The sequence below is a fragment of the Scyliorhinus torazame genome, chromosome 12, assembly GCF_047496885.1.
Source record: "Scyliorhinus torazame isolate Kashiwa2021f chromosome 12, sScyTor2.1, whole genome shotgun sequence".
Classification (NCBI taxonomy): domain Eukaryota; kingdom Metazoa; phylum Chordata; class Chondrichthyes; order Carcharhiniformes; family Scyliorhinidae; genus Scyliorhinus; species Scyliorhinus torazame.
Window position 1 is genome coordinate 30,606,694 of NC_092718.1, and position 27,246 is coordinate 30,633,939.

General features: G+C 55.6%; 1 protein-coding gene across 6 annotated transcripts in view; it reads right to left on the reverse strand.

The window, feature by feature from the left end:
* The window catches only part of sema6d (semaphorin 6D), a 424,805-nt gene that overhangs the window by 352,178 nt on the left and 45,381 nt on the right, over positions 1-27,246 (reverse strand). For 2 of the 6 annotated variants that reach the window (XM_072470611.1, XM_072470608.1), the window contains exon 1: positions 10,698-10,878. The exons of the other annotated variants lie outside the window; for them this stretch is intronic. The gene's annotated coding sequence lies outside the window, so the exon portion shown is untranslated. Of the gene's footprint in view, positions 1-10,697; positions 10,879-27,246 lie in introns of those variants that run through there. 6 annotated transcript variants of the gene reach the window in all.

A 27,246-nucleotide genomic window follows, 5' to 3' on the forward strand; every position in this document is an offset into this window, starting at 1 on the left:
CTTTGACAATGCGAACGAATTGGAGGAAAAGAAGATGGCATCTCTTTGATACCTGAGGCGTGATTCTCCGACCCCCCCCACTGGGTCGGAGAATCGCCGGCAGCTGGCGTTAATCCCGCCCCCGCCTTGTCCCGAATTCTCCGCTACCAGAGATTCGGCGGGGGCGGGAATCGCGCCGCGCCGGTCGACGGGAATCGCGCCAGTCGGCGGGCCCACCCCCGGCGATTCTCCGGCCCGCGATGGGCCGAAGTCCCGCCGCTGTCAACCCTCGCCAGCCGGCGTGGATTAGACCTCCTTTTGAACGGTGGGACAAGGCGGCGCGGGCAGGCTCCGGGGTCCTGGGGGATGCCCCCACGGTGGCCTGGCCCGCGATCGGGGCCCACCGGTCCGCGGGCGGGCCTGTGCCGTGGGGGCACTCTTTTTCTTCCGCCTTCGCCATGGTGTTCACTATGGCGGAGGCGGAAGAGACCCCCTCCCCTGCGCATGCGCGGGGATGCCGTGAGCAGCCGCTGACGCTCCCGCACATGCGTCGCCCGGTGAAGTCCTTTCGGCGCCGGCTGGCGTGGCGCCAAAGGTCTTTCCCGCAGGACGGCGATGTGGAAACCGCTCCGGCGTGGGCCTAGCCCCTCAAGGTGAGGGCTTGGCCCCTAAAGGTGCGGAGCGGAGAATTCCGCACCTTTTGGGGCAGCCCGACGCCGGACTGATCCGCACCGTTTTTGGCGCCGTGTAGCGGACATCGCGCTGTTTGCGGAGAATCCCGCCCCTGGAGTTCGAGAAGAATTCTGATTAAGATGCTTTACAAAAGACTTGTCGCTAAGAATCAAGCTCTTTTAATAACGGAGTAAGCTGTAAATCAGACAATAAAACACCTTAATAATTAACAAAAGGATATTGCTTAATATTGGGAGCTCTGACTTAATGAATGGCTATTACCAACAGAGCAAATACACAAAGTGAAGATAGTCAAAAGCAGAATTTCAAAGACTGCACATGAACCACGTTTTGTGAAAAAGCAAAATGATTAAAGAACTACCCAAGGAGGAAGAAGTACTCAGATGGAAATAAATAATCAATGGGGTACTATTAAAAATATTAGTGGAACTATAAGTTAGCAGAAGGTGTGCACCCCAGAATATGGAAGGAGAAACTTTGAAATTGATTGGATTAAGCTTTTATGAAGATAGAGGGCGTCATTCTCCGACCCCCCGCCGGGTCAGAGAATGGCCGTTGGCCGCCGTGAATCCCGCCCCCGCCGAAGTCTCCGGTACCGGAGATTGGGCGGGGGCGGGAATCGGGCCGCGCCGGTTGGCGGGACCCCCCGCTGGATTCTCCGGCCCGGATGGGCCGAAGTCCCGCCCAGAAATTGCCTGTCCCGCCGGCGTAAATCAAAGCTGGTATTTACCGGCGGGACCAGGCGGCGTGGGCGGGCTCCGGGGTCCTGGGGGGGGGGGGGGGGGGGGGGGCGGGGCGATCTGACCCCGGGGGGTGCCGGCGCCGGCCTAGCCTCTCAATGTTGGGTCTCGGCCCCCAAAGATGCGGAGCATTCCGCACCTTTGGGCCGGCGCGATGCCCGTCTGATTGGCGCCGTTTTTGGCGCCAGTCGGCGGACATCGCGCCGTTGGGGGAGAATTTCGCCCTATGTGTGACAAATCTGTCAAGTTCTTTGAGGAAGTTAGATAAAGAAGTTAGATAAAGGAAACCCAGTGGACGTGATTTATTTATCTATCCAGAAGGCCTTTGACAAGGTGCCGCATAGGAAACTGTTAAATAAGTTAAGAGCCCATGGTGTTCAGGGTAGATTCCTGGCATGGATAGAGGATTGTCTGACTGGCAGAAGGCAGAGAGTGGGGATAAAGGGGTCTTTTTCAGGATGGCAGCCGGTGACTAGTGGTGTGCCTCAGGGGTCGGTGTTGGGACCACAACTTTTCACAATATACAGTAATGATCTGGAAGAAGGAACTGAAGGCACTGTTGAGACGTTGGCAGATGATACAAAGATATGCAGACAGATAGTATTGAGGAAGCAGGGATCTGCAGGAGGAGAGGCGAGGAGATTGGGCAAAGAAGGGGCATATGGAACACAATGTGGAAAAATGTGAAGTCATGCACTTTGGAAGGAGGACTGGAGGCAGAGACTATTTTCTAAATGGGGAAATGAATAGGAAATCAGAAGCACAAAGGGACTTAGGAGTCCTTGTTCAAGATTCTCTTTCGGTTAACATGCAGGTTCAGTCGGCAGTTAGGAAGGAAAATGCAATCTTCACATTCATGTCGAGAGGGCTATAATACAAGAGCAGGGATGTGCTTCTGAGGCTGTATAAGGCTTTGGTCAGTGCCGATTTGGAGTATTGTGAGCAGTTTTGGGCCCCGTATCTAAGGAAGGATGTGCTGGCCTTGGAAACGGTCCAGAGAAAGTTTACAACAATGATCCCTGGAATGAAGAGCTTGTCATATAAGGAGCGATTGAGGACTCTGGGTCTGTACTCTTTGGAGTTCAGAAGGATGAGGAGGGATCTTATTGAAATGTACAGGATACTGCGAGGCCTGGATAGAGTGGACATGGAGGGCATGTTTCCATTGGTAGGAAAAACTAGAACCAGAGGACACATCCCCAGACTAAAGGGATTATCCTTTAAAACAGAGATGAGGAGAAATTTCTTCAGCCAGCGGGTGGTGAATCTGTGGAACTCTTTGCCGCAAAAGGCTGTGGAGGCTGAGTGTCTTTAAGATAGAGATAGATAGGTTCTTGATTAATAACAGAATGAGGGGGGGGGGTTATGGGGAGATGGCAGGAGAATGGGGATGAGAAATATAGCAGCCATGATTGAATGGCGAAGCAGACTCGATGGGCCAAGTGGCCTAAATCTGCTACTATGTCTTGTGATCTTATGCTCCTATTTAAGCGCTTAGGAAGGTAGTGAAAGGCAATGTATAAATGCAAGTCTTATTTAATTTCCATGCATAAGTTTATAGCCACATTCTTGGTTTTTATTATCCTGATTTCATACAATTTATTGTGCTACATCCACCTTACCCATTAAAAAATATATCTTGCACCATTGCTAAAAGTTATTATGGAAACTCAAATAGGATTGTTTTCAAAGTATGAAACATACAGTAGCAAACCAAAATGATCCACACCTGGGGCAGGAATCTCCTCAGTGCTAATTGCAATTTTGCCCTTCTTTTTAATGTAGCTCCAGGACTCATAGAATTTACAGTGCAGAAGGAGGCCATTCGACCCATCGAGTCTGCACTAGGAAAGAGCACCCTACCTAGGCCCACGCCTCCACCCTATCCCCGTAACCCAGTAGCCCCACCCAACCTTTTTGGACACGAAGGGCAATTTATCATGGCCAATCCACCTAACCTGCACATCTTTCGACTGTGGGTGGAAACCGGAGCACTCGGAGGGAACCCATGCAGACACGGGGAGAAAGTGCAAACTCCACACAGACAGTGACCCAAGCCGGAATCAAATCTGGGACCCTGGAGCCGTGAAACAACTGTGCTAACCACTGCGCTACCATGCTGCCCACGGCATCTCATTGCATGGATGGCACTGAACCCTGCTCCTGCCAACAGAGCAGGTGAGAAGAGGGATCAATGCAGAAACCTGTAGGCAGCTTGAGTGTGATTTCTACATATCAACAAAGAGAAGCCAGGTTCTGATCATTAATGCATAACTTTATGAAGAGAAGCTCAGGTAATGGGACATGCCTGTGTGTAAATATGCCTATGGGCTATATCATAAAAGGGATGGGGTGCGACCTCCAACCAGCAGGTGGCAGTACAGGCACACCATGGGTCTCTAAAATCCAATATAAGGGGAGACACATCCGGCCATCTTCAGAAGAAGATTGAGAGGGTAATAAGACGTACATGTGAATGGTCAGTGCTAGGTGCAAATTCCAGAGGAGTAGTTAGCAGACTCCATGATAGCGTGCTCTGTATCCGATTGCTATCTTACCACACAAGACTCAATAAAATATTCTGGTTTGGACAAGTGTTTGGTGGATTCCTTCGTAAAGTACAAAGGACCAAATGCAACAGCCTGCTCTTAGCTCATTCATTTCTTTTCTTGAAAGTAACCGGGTAAAATTCAGTAATGCCACCCTCTCAGTGGGTAGTGCTGCCTGAGGGAGGCGTGGCTTTGATACAGGGTGGCGTTGTGGAGGAGGGACCACAAAAAAAACGTAGGGTTAATTGTCCAAATTATGGGCTCTACAATCACTGGGCTTCCTCTGGGAATCTGTCGGTTGCTATTCCACACATCTCCACCAGACAATGTTGACATAGTTTTTGCTTTCCTTGGCGCTTAATGCCCTCAAAAACGATCAGTGATCATTTGGCATCAAATATTCTAATTTGGACTGGGTTTTTCATGCAGTCAGCATGTGCTCCAATAAATGGGCCTTTATTTGTGAGTACGAGTTTAAGCAGGGGGTGCCTGCAAGCTGGGAAGGTATGTGCGTGTGGGGCGGGGGAGGGGGGGGGGGGGCGCTCCATCACAGGGTGAGCCACCCTTCATTGGGATACACATGCATGCTTCCATTCAGAGACTACCAGGACTACAAACAGTATTGGAAACATTGGGAGATTTCTTTCCCCTCCTCTCACAGGGAAGACAGAGCAACTGAATTGCTGCCAGCGTCACCTTGGGTGTGATCAGCTAACTCCGCACAGGCCAGGGAGTGCAATTGAGGCCAACCTAGCTGGCACTGCTTATAGTGCCACACTTAACACAATACCCGAGCAGGATTTTAAACCAGGAAATGGAGGTAACAGTACCGCAAGCAGTTTAGTTTCCTGAACACATTAAAAAAAAGAAATCGGAGCAGTTTGAAAACATTCCGTTTAATTTTATTTTCCATTTCGCAAACACATGTGGAATGCACTAAATGTAGATTGAATTCCATTTTTAATGGTTTGTTTTATGCCTCATTTGCTGAATTGACATTTTGCTCCTTGGCAAGAAGAAAAATCAAATGGAAACAATTTCAAAAGCACCAGCACATTAAAATCCGGAAAGAGCTATCTGTTTTATTTAAGCGTTGCAGTGACACCTCAGCATTGTGTGGATGCAAGTAGAGAGCAGAAGGGGCATCGTAAGTGTTTATGCAGGAATGCAGCTGGGCAGCTAGCAGTCCAGAGTATTGCTGGATTGGTCAAAAAGGCATCAAATTCCAGTCAAATTACTGGAATTGTTCAATTCATGGGAAAATCAACGCACGGCCATGTTTTATTCACAGCTTCCTTGATTTCTTGACCCTTTTTCTGAGCTTACAGCCAATAAGGCTGCTGATGCAGCAACGGCAAATTGCTGCCACGGAACACCCATCCTCCTCCTCAAATTGATTTGTATAGTTACGGTGTAGAATTCCCATGGCCTTGTATAAAGCAAAGACCTCAAACATGATGCATGGCCGTCAGTTATGCTTCACTCATGATTCAGATGTTATAGTCGCACCAACAATTGGAAAATTTGGAATGCTGCTGGTTAGAAGTCGGGGACTCAGTACATGCCTTTCGCCGAGAGCACAGTTTCGCAACATTGCACAGTAGCCTTACGCAGCAAATCCATCTGGGCAGCTGTCTAATTCCGGGCTGAGGCAATCAATGTTCTGAAAATACTGGAACCAGCAGATTTTTAAACGGGTCTTCAAAAAGATGCACTTATAAAGTTTGAAATGGAGCGGTGGGCCACGTGCTTTCATTTTCCCCAGTACATTCTGGCATGATGTACATTCATGATCTGATCATCATTGACGCACAGCTTTACGTCGTCCGAGCTCAGGTGATGGGACTCATTTCTTTCCTTGAAAGTAACCGGGTAAATTCAGTAATGCCACCCTCAGTGGGGAGTGGTGCCCGAGGGGGGAACAGAACTTGATCAGAACTCCACCGGGGCAGCTTGGTGGCGCAGTGATTAGCACTGCTGTCTCACAGCACCAGGGACCCGGGTTCAATTCCGGCCTCAGGTGTCTGTGTGGAGTCTGCACGTTCTCCCCGTGTCTATGGGAGTTTCCTCCGGCTGCTCCGGTTTCCTCCCAGAGTCCAAAGATATGCAGGTTAGGTGGATTTGTCATGCTAAATTGTCCCTTAGTGTCGAAAGATGTGCAGGTTGGGTGGGGTTGTGGCGATGAGGGGGGGGGTTGTGCCGGGGTAGGGTGCTCTTTCAGAGGGTCGGTGCAGACTTGATGGGCAGAATGGCCGCCTTCTTCCTTGTAGATATTCTATGACTCATGATTTTTAAAAAAATGAAAAGCTTATCAAACTTTTTTTTAAAATTCACGTAGGTTACACCCCTTTAAAACATACGGGGCAAAATTCTCCCCCAACGGCGCGATGTCCGCCGACTGGCGCCAAAGACTGCGCCAATCAGACGGGCATCGTGCCGGCCCAAAGGTGCAGAATGCTCCGCATTTTTGGGGACCGAGCCCCAACATTGAGGGGCTAGGCCGGCGCCGGAGGGATTTCCGCCCCACCAGCTGGCGGAAATGGCGTTTGTTGCCCCGCCAGCTGGCGGAAATGGCGTTTGTTGCCCCGCCAGCTGGCGCGGAAATGCGGCGCATGCGCGGGAGCGTCAGCGGCTGCCGACAGTTTCCCGCGCATGCGCAGTGGGGAGAGTCTCTTCCGCCTCTGCCATGGTGGAGGCCGTGGCGGAGGCGGAAGGAAAAGAGTGCCCCCACGGCACAGGCCCGCCCGCGGATCGGTGGGCCCCGATCGCGGGCCAGGCCACCGTGGGGGCACCCCCCGGGGTCAGATCGCCCCGCGCCCCCCCCAGGACCCCGGAGCCCGCCCACGCCGCCTGGTCCCGCCGGTAAATACCAGCTTTGATTTACGCCGGCGGGACAGGCAATTTCTGGGCGGGACTTCGGCCCATCCGGGCCGGAGAATTGAGCGGGGGGTCCCGCCAACCGGCGCGGCCCGATTCCCGCCCCCGCCCAATCTCCGGTACCGGAGACTTCGGCGGGGGCGGGATTCACGGCAGCCAACGTCCATTCTCCAACCCGCTGGGGGGTCGGAGAATGACGCCCACGGTGTGGGAGCCCAAAGCGGAAATGTTGGATTCAATGCTGATTTAGCACAGTGGGCTAAATAGCTGGCTTGTAATGCAGAACGGGGCAGCAGCGCGGGTTCAATTCCCGTACCGGCCTCCCCGAACAGGCACCGGAATATGGCGACTATGGGCTTTTCACAGTAACTTCATTGAAGCCTACTAGTGACAATAAGCGATTATTATGATTATTATTATTAATGGGATTTGAAAGTTAGAATCTAGCCGCATGTGGAGGTGCATACATTGGCCTTGCAGTTCTGAATACATTGGAATTGGCGTGTTGCTCAGCCACTAACAGAGGCATGAAAGAGGCTTCAGATGGCCTTATCGAGTTTTATAAACACTTGTTGAGACCGTTGTTGGTCAGATGACTGCCAGGTCTGGTGGCCTGTGTGTGTAGCTGAAAGGAGGAGGCATGATAGCAGGTTATGTGCAGGAAAATCACCAGAGGAGACCCTTACGTTGCACTTCACATAGGATAATGGGATATCAGCTAGGGTCTGGAAGGACAATGCACTCATCCGTGATTCAGCCATAACATACGATCCCTACAACAAAATCAATAACTAGAAAGAGCGACGTATTGTTCTGGGACATCAAAATTCTGTTCACCAAGTTGTTAAGGTAGTTTACAATAAGAATATACGCAGTTTATTGTTAGACTTGTTTATTATGACTTTCATCCACATTGAGAAAGAACGTTTGGAAGAATTGGAGTTTACACATGATTTACAGCACAAAGATGGTTGTGTACCAAATATTCAGCTCATCTGTGTTGCTTTAAATATTTTATGTCCTGATGATCCAGTGGCCTACTAAACTACATTTCATAGAGACAGTTTGCTTCTGAGTGAATTCATGTTTTACAGATGGTCATTTATAATATATCAACATTCTTGGGATTACCATTGACCAGAAGCTGAACTGAACAGGCCACATAAACACTGAGGCTACAAGAGAAGGTCAGAAGTTGTGAATCTTGCAGCTAGTAACTCACCCCCTGTCTCCCCAAAGCCTGTCCAAAATCTACAAGGCACAAGTCAGGAGTGTGATGGAATACTCTCCACTTGCCTGGATGAGTGCAGCTCCAACAACACTCAAGAAGCTCGACACCATCCAGGGCAAAGCAGCCCACTTGATTGGCAACCCATCTGCAAACATCTACTCCCTTCACCACTGATGCTCAGTAGCAGCCATCTCCATCATCTACAAGATGCACTGTAGGAACTCACCAAGGCTCCTTAGACACTACCTTCCAAACCCACGATCATCTAGAAGGACAAGGGCAGCCGGCACATGGGAACACCACCACCTGCAAGTTCCCCTCCAATCCGTACATTATCCTGATTTGGAAATGTATCGGCCATTCCTTCACTGTCGCTGGATCAAAATCCTGGAACTCCCTCTCTAACAGCACTGTGGATGAACCTACACACATGGACTGCGGCAGTTCAAGAAGGCAGCTCGCCACCACCTTCTCAAGGGCAAAATGGGGCAGCACGGTGGCACAGTTGTTAGCACTGCTGTCTCACAATTCCAGGGACCTGGGTTCGATTCCAACCTCGGGTGTCTGTCTGTGTGGAGTTTGAACTTTCTCTCCGACCTCTGCGTGGGTTTCCTCCGGTTGCTCCGGTTTCCTCCCACAGTCCAAAGATGTGCAGGTAAGATTGATTGGCCATGCTAAATTTCCCCTTAGGGTGGGGTTGCAGGAATAGTGAAGGGGATTGGACCTAGATAGGGTGGTCGTTCGAAGGGTCGGTGTAGACTCGATAGGCCGAATAGCCTCTTGCTGCACTGTAGGGTTCTATAATAAATGATGGCCTAGCCAGTGACACCTGCATCCGAGGAATGAATAAAATATGTGCAGAAATTTTGAACGAGGGTGTACATAATAATAATCCTTATTAGTGTCACAAGTAGGCTTACATTAACGCTGCAATGAAGTTACTGTGAAAAAACCCTAGTCACCACACTCCGGCGCCTGTTCGGGTACATGAGGGAAAATTCAGAATGTCCAATTCACCTAACATCCCAAAATGATTCATCTTCCAGTGTTGCACTGGGATAAGAAAAGCCCCCAGTTCCTATGTCTTATGGTCTTATAGTTCAACCCTTGAATTGATCTCAGCAGAATAAGGATGGTGGAACTGCAGCTGATCTCAACAGGCTGATAGTGGGGCATTCCTGAGCTGGGCAGAGGAACACCATCCTGGCTTCATGAATATTTAGTGATCTCTGTTGGGAAGCACAGGGATTGATAGCAGCAACGGCATGATTAGCACAGGTGCAGTCCCTGCCATGGTTTGAGAGGTTGAGGATACTGACTAGCCAGGTTTACAATGGAAGGTGGCTCTTGGGGATGGGAGGACTTGAGCAGCTGCTGTTGGCCTTCAGGAGAAGGAGGCGGTAGAGGAAAGCAGGACAACCATAATTGTTGGCACCTTCAAATGGCAGTTACACTGCGCCAAAGCCAGATATTAATGAATGGATGGAGTGGACCAGAGGATCAATAACTGCAAGGAGAGGGCAGCACGGTGGCGCAGAGGGTTAGCCCTGCTGCCTCACGGCGCCGAGGTACCAGGTTCGATCCCGGCTCTGGGTCACTGTCCGTGTGGAGTTTGCACATTCTCCCCGGGCTTGCGTGGGTTTCGCCCCCACAACACAAAAGATGTGCAGGTTAGGTGGATTGGCCATGCTAAATTGCCCCTTAATTGGAAAAAAAAATGAATTGGGGACTCTAAATTTAAAATACCCGTCCCCATGTTTAAATTGTTCGATGCCATTGCTTCTGCCTGTCTTTGTAACCTCCTCCTGACCTGTTCCTCTGACCTTGGCCTCCCGTGTCTCCCCTTTCCCCACATAACTGGTGACCGTGCCTTCAGCTGCTTCCATTTCAATCGCTGAAATATTAACCCCCAAGAGCTTCTGCGTCTCCTTGAAAACACACACAAAATCCACCTCGGAGCGCCTGATCACCCCTTCCTCATCTCTCGTCCTTTGGTTCAGCATCTGCTCCCCCGGTTGCAGTCAATTTTCGCGTGATATTTTACACGTTTTGCACTGTGCTTTAAGATTGACTTTTAGATGGGAATAATGGACTCATCTTCAGATTCGAGACATAATCGCACACGGCAGTCATTCCCACGACATTCAGAGCAGTAATTTCGGCTGACTGACCTGAAGTGTCACCATTTGTATAATTTGATACAGTACAGACTAGAAATTACTGCATTATCAGTGTAAAAGGCATAATGCCTTTGTGTGACATTCCTCTGCTATTTTAACTGAGGCACAAATCCATTTAAAATAAATGGGTCGCGTCTCCATTAATCTAATGGACAATGGAATGTCATTATGCAGGTGTTACATAATCATGTGGTAGTACTACCAACAGTCCCCGCTACTCTTTATATTCCTTAATAATTAGGAACGTATTAAGAGCAGATGAATGCTATGTCCTGTGATTGGACCAATCTCATTTGAAATTCTGTAACCATTCCATTTTCTCCTTACCTTTTCAAAATTAAAACTTTCAGGGAAATAAATACACTTTTTGACGGTACATTCAATGGTCAAACCAAACATTTAAAAAAAAATTAAGTGGCATCACTCGCTTCAAATATCCTGTACCTACAGTGGTTCGCTGAATCTCCAGGGCCTGACATCCGACGTTGACCATGGTTTTGGATGTTTAGAGATAAATATGTTTTGTCTTTCAGGTTCTTCTCTGAAAATCCCCCACAGGGCCTTTCGCTTTAACACTGGATTCTTTTGTAGCTCTTCACAGGTGAGAATCTGTTCTGTATATATTCTTGCCAGATTTCCTTCTGCAAGGAGAAACCAGATGGTTTTCTATGATGTAGGGTGGGTGACTTTATCGTGCACGACACCCTGGGCTGGTGTGCCGTTAACTCCAGCGTCATGTGACCCGGAGTCGCAACGCAGGTGGAATTAGATTTTATTTAAAATACCCGAGGTCCTTGGTTGAGCCCAATTAACTACAATCACCAGTTTTGTAACTTTAAACCACAAGTAACCTTTTGTAATGTACAGTATAGTAATTAAATGGACAGAAAATGTAACTGACCACCTGCTACTCATTTCCTGACCCCCCTTTCCTAACTCTCACCATTCTCTCTACATACACAGACACACACACAGACAACACGGAAGGGAAAGGGTGGTGGCAAGGGAAAGAAAATATTAACAAAAGTAAAAGGATAAGGATCTTGCTCTGGGATGACTTCCAGTCAGTCATCCTGAAGTTTAGGCCTTCATTTTGGTGCTTCTTACTTCTAGGCTTGAGATGGTTTGCTCTGATAAGGTTGTCTACCTTCTCTGCAGACACAGCATCGTTTCAGGTTCACAGCAAAGGATGTGCCAGGCACTCACTGCTTTCAGAACAGTAGAGCATTTCTTTCACTTCAGCAAGCAAGAGAGAGAGAGAGAAAGGGGAGGTGTTCCTTTCACTTCCAAGGCCTAAACGCTTCTGTTAAGTTCTCTCAGAAAGCATCACACAGGAAGCAATCATTGACTGTTGTCAGGCAGAACATTGGCCAACCCATCGGTCGCCAGTTAACCATTTGAACCAACTCCCTCCCAAGCTGGTTCCTAAGATCCACTCGGTGCCAAAGAGCCTGGCTTCTCCCTTCCAAAATACAAAACCTAGGCAATTTTGTCCTGGCAAGCAGGCTGTTACAACTTTGAATCTTCTGCTTAAAGACACATCCCAATTATGGGTTCATAGATCAAAATATTAAAAATGTAATAAGAGAAATGGGAACAAAGGAAATAAACAGGAAGGACCATTACAATAGCCCAACCAATTCTTAACAGAAGCATTCAAAGCCTTCGATGACAACATCCATGAAAGGTCCCAGACCTGAAACAACTGGACTAGACTTCCATGGAGTAAGGGAGACTCCCTGGAAGTGTGAAAATGGCGACCGGGAAGCCATTCCGAGATTCACGGTCCCATTAAGGGAATTTCTGATTTTTTGGGGTAAAGGTTGTGGGCAGCTGCAGGTCACGAAACCACACCCCTGCTCTCCCAACCTGGCCAGCTCCACTGTGGGGACAGGCATGTCCTTATCCTCCAAACTCTTCATGGATTTTCAAAGAAGTCGCCTCAAAGATGAAAATCTAGTCAGTGAACTATATTCCTCTCTCCAAGGTACTGCCAGATATGCTGAGCATTTCCATCACTTACTGTTTTTAATTTAGATTTCCAGCACCTTGACTATTTTATTTTTCTATCACATTTTGTGGAGTGGCTACCAGTCCGGGGGAAGTAATTTATTGAAGCTTGTCTGGAACAACTTTCATTCTATAGTGCGCTTATATTGTAACAAGGCATGACCTAAGGCACTTCACAGATAAGACATATGGGAAGCTGAAGCCAAGATAGGAAGGGAATTCTCATCGATTCTCAGCACTAGTTGAGAGGAGGTTTATACACAGCTATGGTGTTGGGAAATCTCTGCGCGCCTTTCTGAAGGCACCAACCTCTAGCCAAGGCTAATCTTCGTGTCGCATTCACAATTGCAGCTGGGGTTACTGAATGGTGACCTGTAGAGGGCTCCTGAGCAGATTGTTTCTCCATAGGCCAATTGTCGTGTCACTACTGCCGCCCCCAGAGACCTGCTAACTCTGCACAGGATGGGGATAGAAATGGTCTCTGCCTGGTCTGTAAAGCACCACAGGCCTCAATTACTGAGCTGTAATGAGAGGATGAGTACACCCTCTTTGAGATTCGAGTTTTATATTTTTCGACGAGTTTCCCTAGGTGTTGGTGTAATAGAGCAAACTGCAAGGTTACAGTATCACACATCTCCAAAACAGATTACACTGAATGATGAAAACCTATGTGCTTGTAAGTGTAATTGCAGCCTTTGTCTTTCCACAATGGAACAAGAACTTTATTTGTCTCTATTTTGTATTTTCAGTTTTCCTTTCATCATTACTTTTCCTTTGGTCTTTCTGCTAATTTTCCCTTCTGTTGTATCCATATGTCACATGCATATGTTTCCTAATTGCTTGCTTCCTCTTTTGTTTTCTTCCTCTTTGATCATCCCGTCTGTTTTTCCTTGCTGATGGCGCACAGTAAACCTGCCTACCCAAATCGGAAAGACCGACAAAATCTCCAAGAAGCTGGATACCGAATGTAGTCACTGAGCACGGACCAGATCATTTAGGAGTCCTGAAGAGTCATACTGAACTCTTTTTAAAAATTCATTTACGGGATGTGGCCGTCGCTAGTTAGGCCAGCATTTATTGCCCATCCCTAGTTGCCGTTCAGGAGGTGGTGGTGAGTTGCCTTCTTGAATCACTGCAGTCCTTGAGGTGTAGATACACCCACTGTGCAGTTAGGGAGGGAGTTCCACGCTGTTTCCCCAGCGACACTGAAGGAACGGCGATATATTTCCAAGTCAGGATGGCGAGTGACTTGGAGGGGAACCTCCAGGTGGTGCGGTTCCCAGGTATCTGCTGCCCTTGTCCTTCTAGATGGTAGTGGTCGTGGGTTTGGAAGGTGTTGTCTAAGGAACCTTGGTGAGTTATTGCAGTGCATCTTGTAGATGGCACACTCGGCTGCTACTGTTCGTCGGTGGTGGAGGGTTTGAATGTTTGTGGAAGGGGGAGCAATCAAGTGGGCTGCTTTGTCCTGGATGGTGTCGAGCTACTTGAGTGTTGTTGGAGCTGCACTCATCCAGGCAAGTGGAGAGTATTCCATTACACTCCTGACTTGTGCCTTGTAGATGGTGGATAGGCTTTTTGGGGGGGGGGGGGGGGGTCAGGTGAGTTACTTGCTACAGGATTCCTAGCATTTGACCTGCCCTGGTAACCACATTATTAATGTGACTGGTCCAATTCAGTTTCTGATCAATGGTAACCTCCCAGGATGTTAATTGTGTGTGGGGGATTCATCTATGGTAATGCCATTGAATGTCAAGGGGCAGTGGTTAGATTCTCTCTTGTCGGAGATGGTCATTGCCTGGCACCTGTGTGGCGCGAATATAACCTGTCAGCCCAACCCTGGATATTGTCCAGGTCTTGCTGCAATTGGGCATGGACTGCTACATTACCTGAGGAGTCACGAATGGTGCTAAACATTGTGCAGTTATCCGCAAACATCCCCACTTCTGACCTTATGATGGAAGGTCATTGATGAAGCAGCTGAAGAGGGTTGGGCCTACGACACTTGCCTGAGGAACTCCTGCAGTGATGTCTTGGAGTTGAGATGATTGACCACCAACCACTCGATACGTGAACTCTGTTTCTCTTTCCACAGATGCTGGCCGACCTGCTGAGTTTTTCCAGCACTTTTCTGTTTCTATTACACTTATTCAACCCCTTAGGGATATAGGAACCAGGAATTGCCATTCAGCAGCCCCCCTCCCCCAAAGACACACATCAGGGGCGAAATTCTCCATTATCGGCGGAAAGTCCGCCGATCGGCGCAAATAACGGCGCAAATCCGACTTGCGTCACGTCGGAAAAATGGATCGAAAGTCTCCGGCCCGAAATGGGCTAGCAGCGACGTAACGGGATCCGTGCTTGCGCAGTGGTTCACGCCGTGCAGCGTCATACGCGCCGCACGGCGTGACGGTTCATAAGGCCGCGCTGCTCCCCCCCACCCGACCGGAACACCCGACCGCAACACCCGACTGGATGGCTGGCCGCCGCTCAGCCCCGAGGTTCGAGTCACGGGATGTGGAGGCGCTCCTGGACGCGGTGGAGCAGAGGAGGGACGCCCTGTATCCCGGGCACGGCCGCAGAGTTGCCCCACGCCACAGCCGGCGTCTGTGGAGGGAAGTGGCAGAGGCCGTCACCGCTGCGGCCCTGACACCACGGACAGGCACCCAGTGCCACAAGAAGGTGAACGACCTCGTCAGAGCAGGCAGGGTGAGCCTCCCCATATCCCCCCTCCCCCATATCCCCCCACCCCCATATCCCCCATATACCCCCCTCCCCCATATCCCCCCCTCCCCCATATCCCCCCTCCCCCATATCCCCCCTCCCCCATACCCCCATATCCCCCCCTCCCCCAGATCCCCCATAATCCCCCCTCCCCCATATCCCCCATATCACCCCCTCCCCCATATCCCAAAGTGAATCCAGCCCTAACCTTAACCTCTGCAATGCACGCGCAACCGATGGCGTGCATTCATATACCTGCCTAACAGTGTTGCCTTTTCCCCCTGCCACCCCCCTCCCCCCCCCCCCCCCCACAGGATAACCACGCACACAACAATAGGGAGCATGTGAGGACTGGAGGAGGCCCCGCTGATGAGAGGCCACTGACCGAACAGGAGGAAAGGGCCCTGGAACTGGCTGGCGGACCTGACGACCGGGAGTTTGCTGATGCAGAGGTCGGGGGCGTAGTAGCAAGTGAGCCACCGACAGCCCGTCCCCATATCCCCCCTCCCCTATATCCCCCTCCCCCATATCACCTGATCACTGCCTGATGTCTAACCATGCATGCTTCATTGTGTATCGCAGGAGCAAACGTCGAGGCACCCATCCCCGCAGATGCAGACCGCCCGCAGGATGCCCCTCGGAGGCCACGGGAGACGGAGAGACCCGCACCCTCCAGCATGCGACGCCCGCAGGATGCCCCTCGCACACCATGGGAGACGGAGAGACCTGGAGCAACAGGGAGACGACACCCCCGTCACGTGCGGGAGCGACCACCCAGCGACGAGGGGGGCAGCCACAGGCCCCCGTCACATCCGAGCCAGGACACCACTACCCAGGACACCACTACCCAGGACACCACTACCCAGGACACCACTACCCGGGACACCACTACCCGGGACACCACTACCCGGGACACCACTAACCGGGACACCACTAACCGGGACAGCACTGCCCAGGACACCCCTACCCGGGACACCACCACCCTGGAAGATTAAATACCGGACAGTGACTCAGAGTGGATGGGTGGAGACGAACCGCCACCCCAAAGTGCCATGGACTCAGAGTGGGACGAAGAGCACGACACAACGCCACTGCTGTCACCAACACCCTCCACAATCGCAGAAACACTCACCTCGGTTGGGCACTTTAGTGATGAAGCGTCTGCTACACTCACTGGTGCGCCACAACACAGCCGTCCCGGTACAGCAGGTGGAGGTAGGAGCAGCAGAGGGGCCGGGCGGTCGGAGGGCAGCTCAGCCCAAGCGAACATCTGCCGCCCAGATGGATCCCGGGTTCCTGGAGTTACCACACCCACACATAGATCCGATGCAACCACCGACCCGGAGACGAGCGAAGAGGGTGACGGGCGGCTTGCGGCGGCTGCAGTCGCAGGTGGAGGAGTCCACCCGCGTCCAGGAGCTGGGAGTGGTGCCGGTCATGCGTGCCACCCAAGCTGACACCGCACGGGTGGCGTCCGCGGTGGAGGCAATGGGTGCGACGGTGTCAGACATGGGGAACGGTTTGCGAGGCCTGGGGCTTTCCGTGCAGGCGGTGTCTGTGGCCCAGGAAATGGCTGCCCTCTCACAGGAGGCCATGAGCCAGTGCCAGCGCCAGATGGCAGAGGCGCTCAACGCCATAGCCCAGTCTCTGCAGGCCATGGCCCAGTCTCAGCAGGCCATGGCCCAGTCTCAGCAGGCCATGGCCCAGTCTCAGCAGGCCATGGCCCAGTCTCTGCAGGCCATCGCTGAGGGCATCGACGCCAGTGGCCATGTGCGAGCCGGCGTCGCACTGTCACAGACAGGGTTTGCCAACCCCCTGGGCTCCATGGCTGCAAACCTGCAGACCCCTGTCGATACCAGCACGGGCCTCCAGGACTGGCAGCGCCAGATGTCGGGGGGGGCGTCGGATGGCCAGTCCGTTCGCATCCCCCACCCATGTAGAGGCCTGGGGGCCATCGGGCACCCCGAGGGAGGAGGAGGTGGTGTGGTCCGTCCCGGCTCCCCCTGTAGGGGAGGTCCCGGTACACCACGACACCTCGGACTCCCCCCCTTCCGTCCCAGGTGCATCGGATGGGCAACGGGCAGGACAGTCTGGCAGCTCGCCATCCCAGTCGCCCGGGCCGCAGCCTGGCCCATCTAGGCCAGGACGCCCCAGGAAACGGCCGCCAAAGGGATCCAGTGCCAGAGGGCAGGAATCACAGGAGTCCACCTCCAGTTCTGCTGTACCGTCTGGGGAACCACGTAGACGTAGTCAAAGGGCCCGTAAGGCCAAACAATTAGACACTGAGTAAGTTGGCACGGGTGAAGGGCACAGATGAGTTTTAGGGGCTAGGGCACGTGCATGAACTCGTTTGGTTATTAAAGTCAATGTTACACGTACAGAAGCTGCCTTTGTGCTCTGTCCAAAGCGTGCGGGGGTGTCATGTACATTGAGCGCAAGTGTGTGTGTGAGGGGTGGTCTTACCTCAGCCCCAGGTGAGTCTGCCCCCTTCCCCCTGGGCCGCCATCAACATCCCCCGGGCAGTGGACGGGACCGTGCGCTGCAGTGTCACAGCCGCATGCAGGGATGGTCCGAGTGGATGGTGGTACTGTGGCCATGGGTCAGACATAGTCCAACTATGTAGAGCCAGGAGCTCACCGCAGGGCGGGTTGTCATCATCCTCCATGGCCTGCAATAGACACGCGTCCACCTGCAACAGTGTGAGCCCGGCCCGTTGTGCCGCAGGTGGATCGGCAATGGGGGGGGGGGGGGGGGTGTGCATGCGGGTGGGGTGGGTGGGGTTGGGGAGGGGGGTGAGGGTGCTGGGTGGGTGGATGGGTGGGGGGTGTGGGTGGTCGGCTGTTGCCATGGTGTGCGGTCTGTGGCCAGACTACCCGATTCCCACGCCCATCTAGTCAGTGAAGCGGGCGGCTATCAGTCTGTCCCGTGCCCGCTGGGCCAGCCGGTAACGGTGGACAGCCACCCGCCTGTGTTGGCCCGTCTGCCCTGACCATTACCCCCATCCCCCTCATCTGGGGAGGACTGCGCCTCTTCCTGCTGCTCCTCCACTCCGCCCTCCTCTGCCTGCGGCACATCGCCCCTCTGCTGGGCTATGTTGTGCAGGACGCAGCACACCACAATGATGCGGCCGACCCTATCTGACCGATACTGGAGGGCGCCCCCAGAGAGGTCCAGGCACCTGAAACGCATCTTCAGCACGCCAAAGCACCTCTCTATCACTCCCCTTGTCGCTACATGGGCATCATTGTAGCGGTTCTCCGCCTCATTGCGTGGCCTCCGTATAGGCGTCATCAGCCACGATCGCAATGGGTAGCCCCTGTCACCCAGCAACCAACCCCTCAGCCGGGGATGGCGTCCCTCGTACATGCCGGGGATGGATGACCGCGACAACACGTATGAGTCGTGTACACTGCCTGGGTAACGGGCGCAGACGTGCAGGATCATCATGCGGTGGTCGCAGACCACCTGTGTGTTCATCGAATAGGTCCCCTTCCTATTGGTGAACACGGCCCTGTTATCTGCAGGTGGCCGCACGGCAACGTGCATCCCATTGATCGCGCCCTGGACCATGGGGAACCCGGCCACGGCAGAGAAGCCCACGGCCCGGGCATCTTGGCTGGCCCGGTCCACGGGGAAGCGGATGTAGCGGTGCGCCATGGCATACAGGGCATCTGTCACTGCCCGGATGCACCGGTGCACCGATGTCTGCGATATGCCGGACAGGTCCCCACTCGGTGCCTGGAATGACCCCGTTGCATAAAAATTCAGGGCCACCGTAACCTTGACGGACACGGGGAGGGGGTGTCCCCCGCCAGTGCCACGCGGTGACAGGTGTGCCAGCAGGTGGCAGATGTGTGCCACGGTTTCCCGCCTCATCCGGTGTCTCCTCCTGCATTCCCGGTCCGTGAGGTCCTGGTATGACTGCCGGGGCCGGTAGACACGTGGCACCCTCGGGTGCCTCTGTTGCCGTGGGGCCGCGACGTCCTCCTCCCCCTCCTCGTCCTGTCGGTCAGGTGTCCCTCCAGCCTGGGCTGCTGCCGCCTGTCCCTCTGCGTGGCCTGCGCCGCCTCTCTGGCACGCTCCTCCTCCTCCTCCTCCTCATCCAGGGCAACATAGACATGAGCGGCTGCCGCCAAGGCGGCCAACATCGCTGGATGATCGGAAAACATGACGGCCTGGTGGGGGGGAGGGGAACGACGACATGTCATCATTGCCCATATCCCCTCCTCCCCCCAGCCAGGTGGCATGGACCGCATGGGTCCAACTGTTGGAGGCTGGCACCTAGCCAGGTGGACCAACACACTTGCCCTCGCATCCCCCTCCCCGGCACGGACCACCCCCCCCAACCTCCACCCCGGGACGGACCCCCCCCCAAACTCCACCCCGGCATGGACCCCCATCCCCCTCCCCGGCACGGACCCCCCCATCCGCCTCCCCGGCACGGACTACCCTCCCATCCCCCTCCCCGGCACGGACCCCCCCCCAACCTCCACCCCGGCACGGACCCCCCCCATCCCCCTCCCCGGCACGGACCCCCCCCATACCCCGGCACGGACCCCGCCCCAACCTCCACCCAGGCACGGACCCCCCATCCCCCTCCCCGGCACGGACCCCCCCCCCCAACCTCCACCCCGGCACGGACCCCCCCCCAACCTCCACCCCGGCACGGACCCCCCATCCCCCTCCCCGGCACGGACCCCCCCATCCCCCTCCCCGGCACGGACCCCCCCCAACCTCCACCCCGGCACGGACCCCCCATCCCCCTCCCCGGCACGGACCCCCCACCCAACCTCCACCCCGGCACAGACCCCCTCCCCCAACCTCCACCCCGGCACAGACCCCCCATCCCCCTCCCCGCCACGGACCCCCCCCCCATCCCCCTCCCCAGCACGGACCCCCCTCGCGGCACTCCCCCGGAGCCCAGCCTACTCTAACCACTCCGCCCCCCCCCCGCCGCACACACACACACACAACCCGAGACACACCTCTCCTCACGCATTCAGACTGCGGCCACGCCATCGCCTGCCCAGAGCCAACCCCCCCAGGCCGTCACTCATCTCCACGCTGGTCGGCGTGAACCTGGAGCACAGGGTCACGCCGATGAAAAGGAGGTTTGATTCACGTCGACATGAACGGTCATTACGTCGACGGGACTTCGGCCCATCCGGAAGGGAGAATATCGGCAGGCCGAAAATCGGCTGCCTTGCGCGGACCCGTGACATTCTCCGACGGCAGCGGTGACATTAACGCCCCGCCGACTTTTCTCCCTTCGGAGACTTCGGCAACCGGCGGGGGCGGGATTCACGGCGGCCCCTGTCTCGCCAGTTACATCACAGCTGAGCTGGAAAATTGGAATTCGGGAGAGTTAGTTGTTGAACAGAGTGCCTGAATTAAGGCCGAGATAAGGTATTGAGATAAAGGATATGTAGAGTGCAGAGGACACGTGTTCTCATGCCCAGGTATCCATCCCATGCCTACTGCAATGCTCCAATGAGGTCCAGTGCGAACTGGAAGGCCAACACCTCACCTTCCGATTAGACACATTACAGTCTTCTGGACTTACCATGAAGTACAACAACTTTCGTCAGTAACTTCCTCCTCCATCTTAATTCCACCCCCCACCACCTTTGTAATTTGTTGATATTCAGCCCCCTGGCCTGTCCCTATGCCCGGATGGGCCAAAGTCCCGCCCAGGAATTGCCTGTCCCGCCGACGTAAATCAAACCTGGTATTTACCAGCGGGACCAGGCGGCGTGGGCGGGCTCCGGGGTCCTGGGGGGGGGGCGCGGGGCGATCTGACCTCGGGGGGTGCCCCCACGGTGGCCTGGCCCGCGATCGGGGCCCACCGATCCGCGGGCGGGCCTGTGCCGTGGGGGCACTCTTTCCCTTCCGCCTCCGCCACGGCCTCCACCATGGCGGAGGCGGAAGTGACTCTCCCCACTGCGCATGCGCGGGAAACTGACAGCGGCCGCTGACGCTCCCGCGCATGCGCTGGGAAACTGACAGCGACCGCTGACACTCCCGCACATGCGCCGCATTTCCGCGCCAGCTGGCGGGGCAACAAACGCCATTTCCGCCAGCTGGCGTGGCGGAAATCCCTCCGGCGTCGGCCTAGCCCCTCAATGTTGGGGCGAGGCCGCCAAAGATGCGGAGACTTCCGCACCTTTTTGCCGGCGCGATGCCCGTCTGATTTGCGCCGGCTTTGGCGCCAGTCGGCGGGCATCCCGCCGTTGGGGGAGAATTTTGCCTCACATCTCGGCCCACTCTCCCCATAATATCCCCATAACCCCACCTAATCTGCACATCTTTGGACTGTGGGAGGAAACCGGAGCGCCCGGAGGAAACCCACGCAGACACAGGGAGAACATGTAAATTCCACACAGGCAGTCACCCAAGGCGGGAGTCACACCCAGGTTCCTGGCGCTGTGAGGCAGCAGTACAGTTCTATAGAAGGGTCATTTAGATCCGAAAATCTAACTCTGTTTCTCTCCACAGAGGCTGCCAGACCTGCTGAGTTTGGCCAGCATTTTCTGTTTTTAATCAGAGTTTTAGATTGCAGCTTTTTTGTTCGGCTGATTGGTCAATCCAAGATTCTACTTCAACGTTGACTTGGAGGCTGCTGTCTCAGAGCTTAGATCAATAACAGGTGTAGCATGAGCCATTTTTCTTTCCATTGGTGAATTGATATAACTTACATGTAAGTCAATTCTCTGTCTGTGTAAAGACATTGTCCCACCAGAGCCATGAACACACTGATCAATATTGAAGCTAATGAACCCAACCAAAATAATTGAGTAAGGAAAGTAATAGACCAAGCAAGTACCCTAGTGTCTACCTTGAAAGGCACTGCATCAAAAATAGCTGATCGGGAGTTTGCCTTTGTTTCAAGATTGGCATAATTATGGCAGGGTTTTATTCCTGAGCAGTGTCTCAAAACACTGAAGGGACAACCTTGCACAGATTTTATCCAGGATTAATTGCATGATGTAATGCAGAATCAGCAGCGCCAAGTTGATATCTTTGTCACACCTTTTTCGTAGTGCACCAGGGGTTCATGAGCGCAACCAGGAGGAAACGTCCACACCTTAAATATTTAGATTGCACGAATAGTCTACCAGATCTACCGCAACCAAAACGTTGGCCAGGGTTCTCCACGGTCGGCTGGTAGCGGCGGGATTCATGATGACCTGTTGAATCTGCATCGGGCCAAAATCGAGATTTGTACCGGGTCATCAAACCCGGTGTGAGTCTCCCAGCCTGCACCGCCAGCAATGACGGGTATCCCAACGTCCTTGCCGGGTTTCCCGCCCCGACCCAACGGGAATATACATATAGCTCAGTAGAGTTGTTTTGCATGTAACTGATGGGCAGGACGCCTGGTTCACCGGCTTCCTGGGATGCTCCAACGAAGAATCCCGCTGCCGTGAATTGGTGCATGTTCTGAGAAATGTGGATCTGGCAGGACGAAGGGTGGCAAAGAAATGCGTACCCTCCCTCCAAATGATTCCAGGATGCTTTTGGTAGGAGGGGGGGACGTCTTTCATGGGAGGTGTAGATCAGGAGGGTTCGTGTTGGGCTGGAGGGGCTCAGGTCAGGGGTCGTTTGGCTGCCGAAGTCCCACTGCTGGAATTCCTGTCCCGCTGGCGAGAATCAAACCACCTCTCTTCCCGGCGGGACTAGGCGGCGCGGGCGGGCTCCGGGATCCTGGGGGGGGCACAGGGCGATCTGGCCCTGAGGGGTGCCCCCACGGTGGCCTGGCCCGCGATCGGGGCCCACCGATCCGTGGGCGGGCCTGTGCCGTGGGGGCACTCTTTTCCCTCTGCCTCGGCCACAGTCTTCACCATGGCCGACGCGGAAGAGGCACCCCCCCTGCGCATGCGCGGGGATGACATCAGCCGCTGACGCTCCCGCGCATGCGCGGACTTCCGCCGACCAGCGGGGTCCTTTTGGCCATGGCTGGCGTGGCGGAGTCGGAGGGGGTCGGAGAATCCCGCCCAAAATGTGGAGCCTGACGGAGGGCTAAATGGGAGACTGGGGGAATGAGGGGGGACTGAAGGAGGAATGAACAGGGGAGGAATGAGCGAGGGTGAAGGTGGGTGCCGGGGAGTGGGTCCTTGCCTGTGATTAGGTGGAGAGCCCTGATCACTGAGGAGCGGGACCTGTCAGCGAGATTAGGTCCTGCCCTTCTTATTTCCAGTGAGAACCCAGGTATGCCATTGAATGGCATGTCGGGACCACTCCTCACACCAGCAGGAATTACTCTCGTTTCCTCGTTGGGGGGAACACTCAGCCGCCAATCGGGAGAATCGCGGCCTTTACATCTCCACCCCTGTCATAATATACACCAGTATCTCATGGTGCAGACACACACTGATGGACACACAGTGGGACCAATCAACACACACAACCCGCAGCCAATCACCAGTTAGAGCACACGCACTATAAAGACAGGGGGCATCAGAGTTCCCGCTCATTCAAGTTGCAGCTAGCTAGGAGGACAGAGCTCACAGCCTGCAGCACAGACATTCACCATGTGCTGAGTGCATCGACTGGTTAGGACAAGGCAAAGGTCTTTAGTTAAAGCTGGTATCGTGTTAACCCACAGTCAGATTATGTTAAACAGTTAATAATTCAATAAAATAGTGGTGCACTATTTCAAGTGTTGGTGACCTGTAAGTGTTCCACGGATCCAGAACACCCAACACATCAACCCCGTTCTCATATTTATAGCTCTGTATCTTCCTTAACATACGCGCTGGCTCCTGCTTGAGATTTTCCCTGAGGCTGAACTTTCTGGGTTCAGAAACCGACACCCTAACCTCTCTCCTGTGGTAATTTTAAACTGGTGATTCATCATCACTGACTCCTTAACCAGAGAAACTAATCTTTTCCTAACCAGTACCGAACTCTTTCAAGGTTGAAAAAAACCTCTATTAATTTTCCTTTTAACCTTTTCTTCCAGTGACCAGGTGCTCCACCGCCAGCGGCGGGATTCTCCGTCCCGCCGAACTAGGTGCTCCCCCGCCAGCGGCGGGATTCTCCGTCCCGCCGAACTAGGTGCTCCCCCGCCAGCGGCGGGATTCTCCGTCCCGCCGAACTAGGTGCTCCCCCACCAGCGGCGGGATTCTCCGTCCCGCCGAACCAGGTGCTCCCCCACCAGCGGCGTGATTCTCCGTCCCGCCGAACCAGGTGCTCCCCCACCAGCGGCGTGATTCTCCGTCCCGCCGAACCAGGTGCTCACCCACCAGCGGCGTGATTCTCCGTCCCGCCGAACCAGGTGCTCCCCCACCAGCGGCGGGATTCTCCATCCCGCCGAACCAGGTGCTCACCCGCCAGCGGCGTGATTCTCCGTCTCGCCGAACCGTGCTCCCCCGCCAGCGGCGGGATTCTCCGTCCCGCCGAACTAGGTGCTCCCCCGCCAGCGGCGGGATTCTCCGTCCCGCCGAACCAGGTGCTCCCCCGCCAGCGGTGGGATTCTCCGTCCCGCCGAACTAGGTGCTCCCCCACCAGCGGCGGGATTCTCCGTCCCGCCGAACCAGGTGCTCCCCCACCAGCGGTGGGATTCTCCGTCCCGCCGAACTAGGTGCTCCCCCGCCAGCGGCGGGATTCTCCGTCCCGCCGAACTAGGTGCTCCCCCGCCAGCGGCGGGATTCTCCGTCCCGCCGAACTAGGTGCTCCCCCACCAGCGGCGGGATTCTCCGTCCCGCCGAACCAGGTGCTCCCCCACCAGCGGCGTGATTCTCCGTCCCGCCGAACCAGGTGCTCCCCCACCAGCGGCGTGATTCTCCGTCCCGCCGAACCAGGTGCTCACCCACCAGCGGCGTGATTCTCCGTCCCGCCGAACCAGGTGCTCCCCCACCAGCGGCGGGATTCTCCATCCCGCCGAACCAGGTGCTCACCCGCCAGCGGCGTGATTCTCCGTCTCGCCGAACCGTGCTCCCCCGCCAGCGGTGGGATTCTCCGTCCCGCCGAACTAGGTGCTCCCCCACCAGCGGCGGGATTCTCCGTCCCGCCGAACCAGGTGCTCCCCCACCAGCGGTGGGATTCTCCGTCCCGCCGAACCAGGCGCTCCCCCACCAGCGGCGGGATTCTCCATCCCGCCGAACCAGGTGCTCACCCGCCAGCGGCGTGATTCTCCGTCTCGCCGAACCGTGCTCCCCCGCCAGCGGTGGGATTCTCCGTCCCGCCGAACTAGGTGCTCCCCCACCAGCGGCGGGATTCTCCGTCCCGCCGAACCAGGTGCTCCCCCACCAGCGGCGGGATTCTCCGTCCCGCCGAACCAGGTGCTCCCCCACCAGCGGTGGGATTCTCCGTCCCGCCGAACCAGGCGCTCCCCCACCAGTGGCGGGATTCTCCATCCCGCCGAACCAGGTGCTCACCCGCCAGCGGCGTGATTCTCCGTCTCGCCGAACCGTGCTCCCCCGCCAGCGGCGGGATTCTCCGTCCCGCCGAACCAGGTGCTCCCCCGCCAGCGGCGGGATTCTCCGTCCCGCCGAACCAGGTGCTCCCCCGCCAGCGGCGGGATTCTCCATCCCGCGGAACCAGGTGCTCCCCCGCCAGCGGCGGGATTCTCCGTCCCGCCGAACCAGGTGCTCCCCCGCCAGCGGCGGGATTCTCCGTCCCGCCGAACCAGGTGCTCCCCCGCCAGCGGCGGGATTCTCCGTCCCGCCGAACCAGGTGCTCCCCCACCAGCGGCGGGATTCTCCGTCCCGCCGAACCAGGTGCTCCCCCACCAGCGGCGGGATTCTCCTTCCCGCCGAACCAGGTGCTCCCCCGCCAGCGGCGGGATTCTCCGTCCCGCCGAACCAGGTGCACACCCGCCAGCGGCGGGATTCTCCGTCCCACCGAACCAGGTGCTCCCCCACCAGCAGCGGGATTCTCCGTCCCGCCGAACCAGGTGCTCCCCCGCCAGTGGCGGGATTCTCCGTCCCGCCAAACTTGGTGCTCCCCCACCAGCGGCGGGGGTGAATCGGGAAGCCGGCATCGGGGCGGCGCTCCCCGGGGATTCTCCAACGCGGCGCGGGGCCGGAGAATCCCGGCCATTAACTATTGCAACGGTATAGTGTGGCTGGACACTGTTCCAAACAGGGGCGAAATTCTTCCGAAACGGCGCGATGTCCGCCGACTGGCGCCCAAAATGGTGCCAATCAGACGGGCATCGCGCCGCCCCAAAGGTGCGGAATGCCCCGCATCTTTGGGGGCCGAGCCCCAACATTGAGGGGCTAGGCCGACGCCGGAGGAATTTCCGCCCCGCCAGCTGTCGCGGAAATGACATCCCCGGGCGGCGCATGCGCGGGAGCGTCAGCGGCCGCCGACAGTTTCCCGCGCATGCGCAGTGGGGAGAGTCTCTTCCGCCTCCGCCATGGTGGAGGCCGTGGCGGAGGCGGAAGGGAAAGAGTGCCCCCACGGCACAGGCCCGCCCGCGGATCGGTGGGCCCCGATCGCGGGCCAGGCCACCGTGGGGGCACCCCCCGGGGCCAGATCGCCCCGCGCCCCCCCCCAGGACCACGGAGCCCGCCCACGCTGCCTTACCCCGCCATTCAAAAGGTGGTTTAATCCACACCGGCGGGACAGGCAATTTATCGGCGGGACTTCGGCCCATCTGGGCCGGAGAATCCAGCAGGGGGGGGCCCGCCAACTGGCGCGGCCCGATTCCCACCCCCGCCGAATATCCGGTACCGGAGACTTCGGCAACCGGCGGGGGCGGGCTTCACGGCGGCCAACGGCCATTCTCCGACCCGCTGGGGGGTCGGAAAATGACGCCCCAGATCACTGAAACCAAAGTGGATCCAACATTCCAACTGACAGCACACCCTTCCTTCTCCAGGGATCACCATAAATTGAGTGGAGGGGAAAATGTTTATCCGCTCGATTGTCCGGCCCGGATGGGCCGAAGTCCCGCCGAGAAATTGCCTGTCCCGCCGGTGTAAATGAGAGTACCTATTTACCGGCGGGACAAGGCGGCGCGGGCGGGCTCCGGGGTCCTGGGGGGGGGCGCCTGGCGATCTGACCCCGGGGGGTGCCCCCACGGTGGCCTGGCCCGCGATCGGGGCCCACCGATCCGCGGGCGGGCCTGTGCCGTGGGGGCACTCTTTCCCTTCCGCCTCCGCAATGGTCTCCACCATGGCGGAGGCAGAAGAGACTCTCCCTACTGCGCATGCGCGGGAAACTGTCAGCGGCCGCTGACGCTCCCGCGCATGCGCCGCTCCGACATGTCATTTCCGCGCCAGCTGGCTGGGCAACAAACGCCGTTTCCGCCAGCTGGC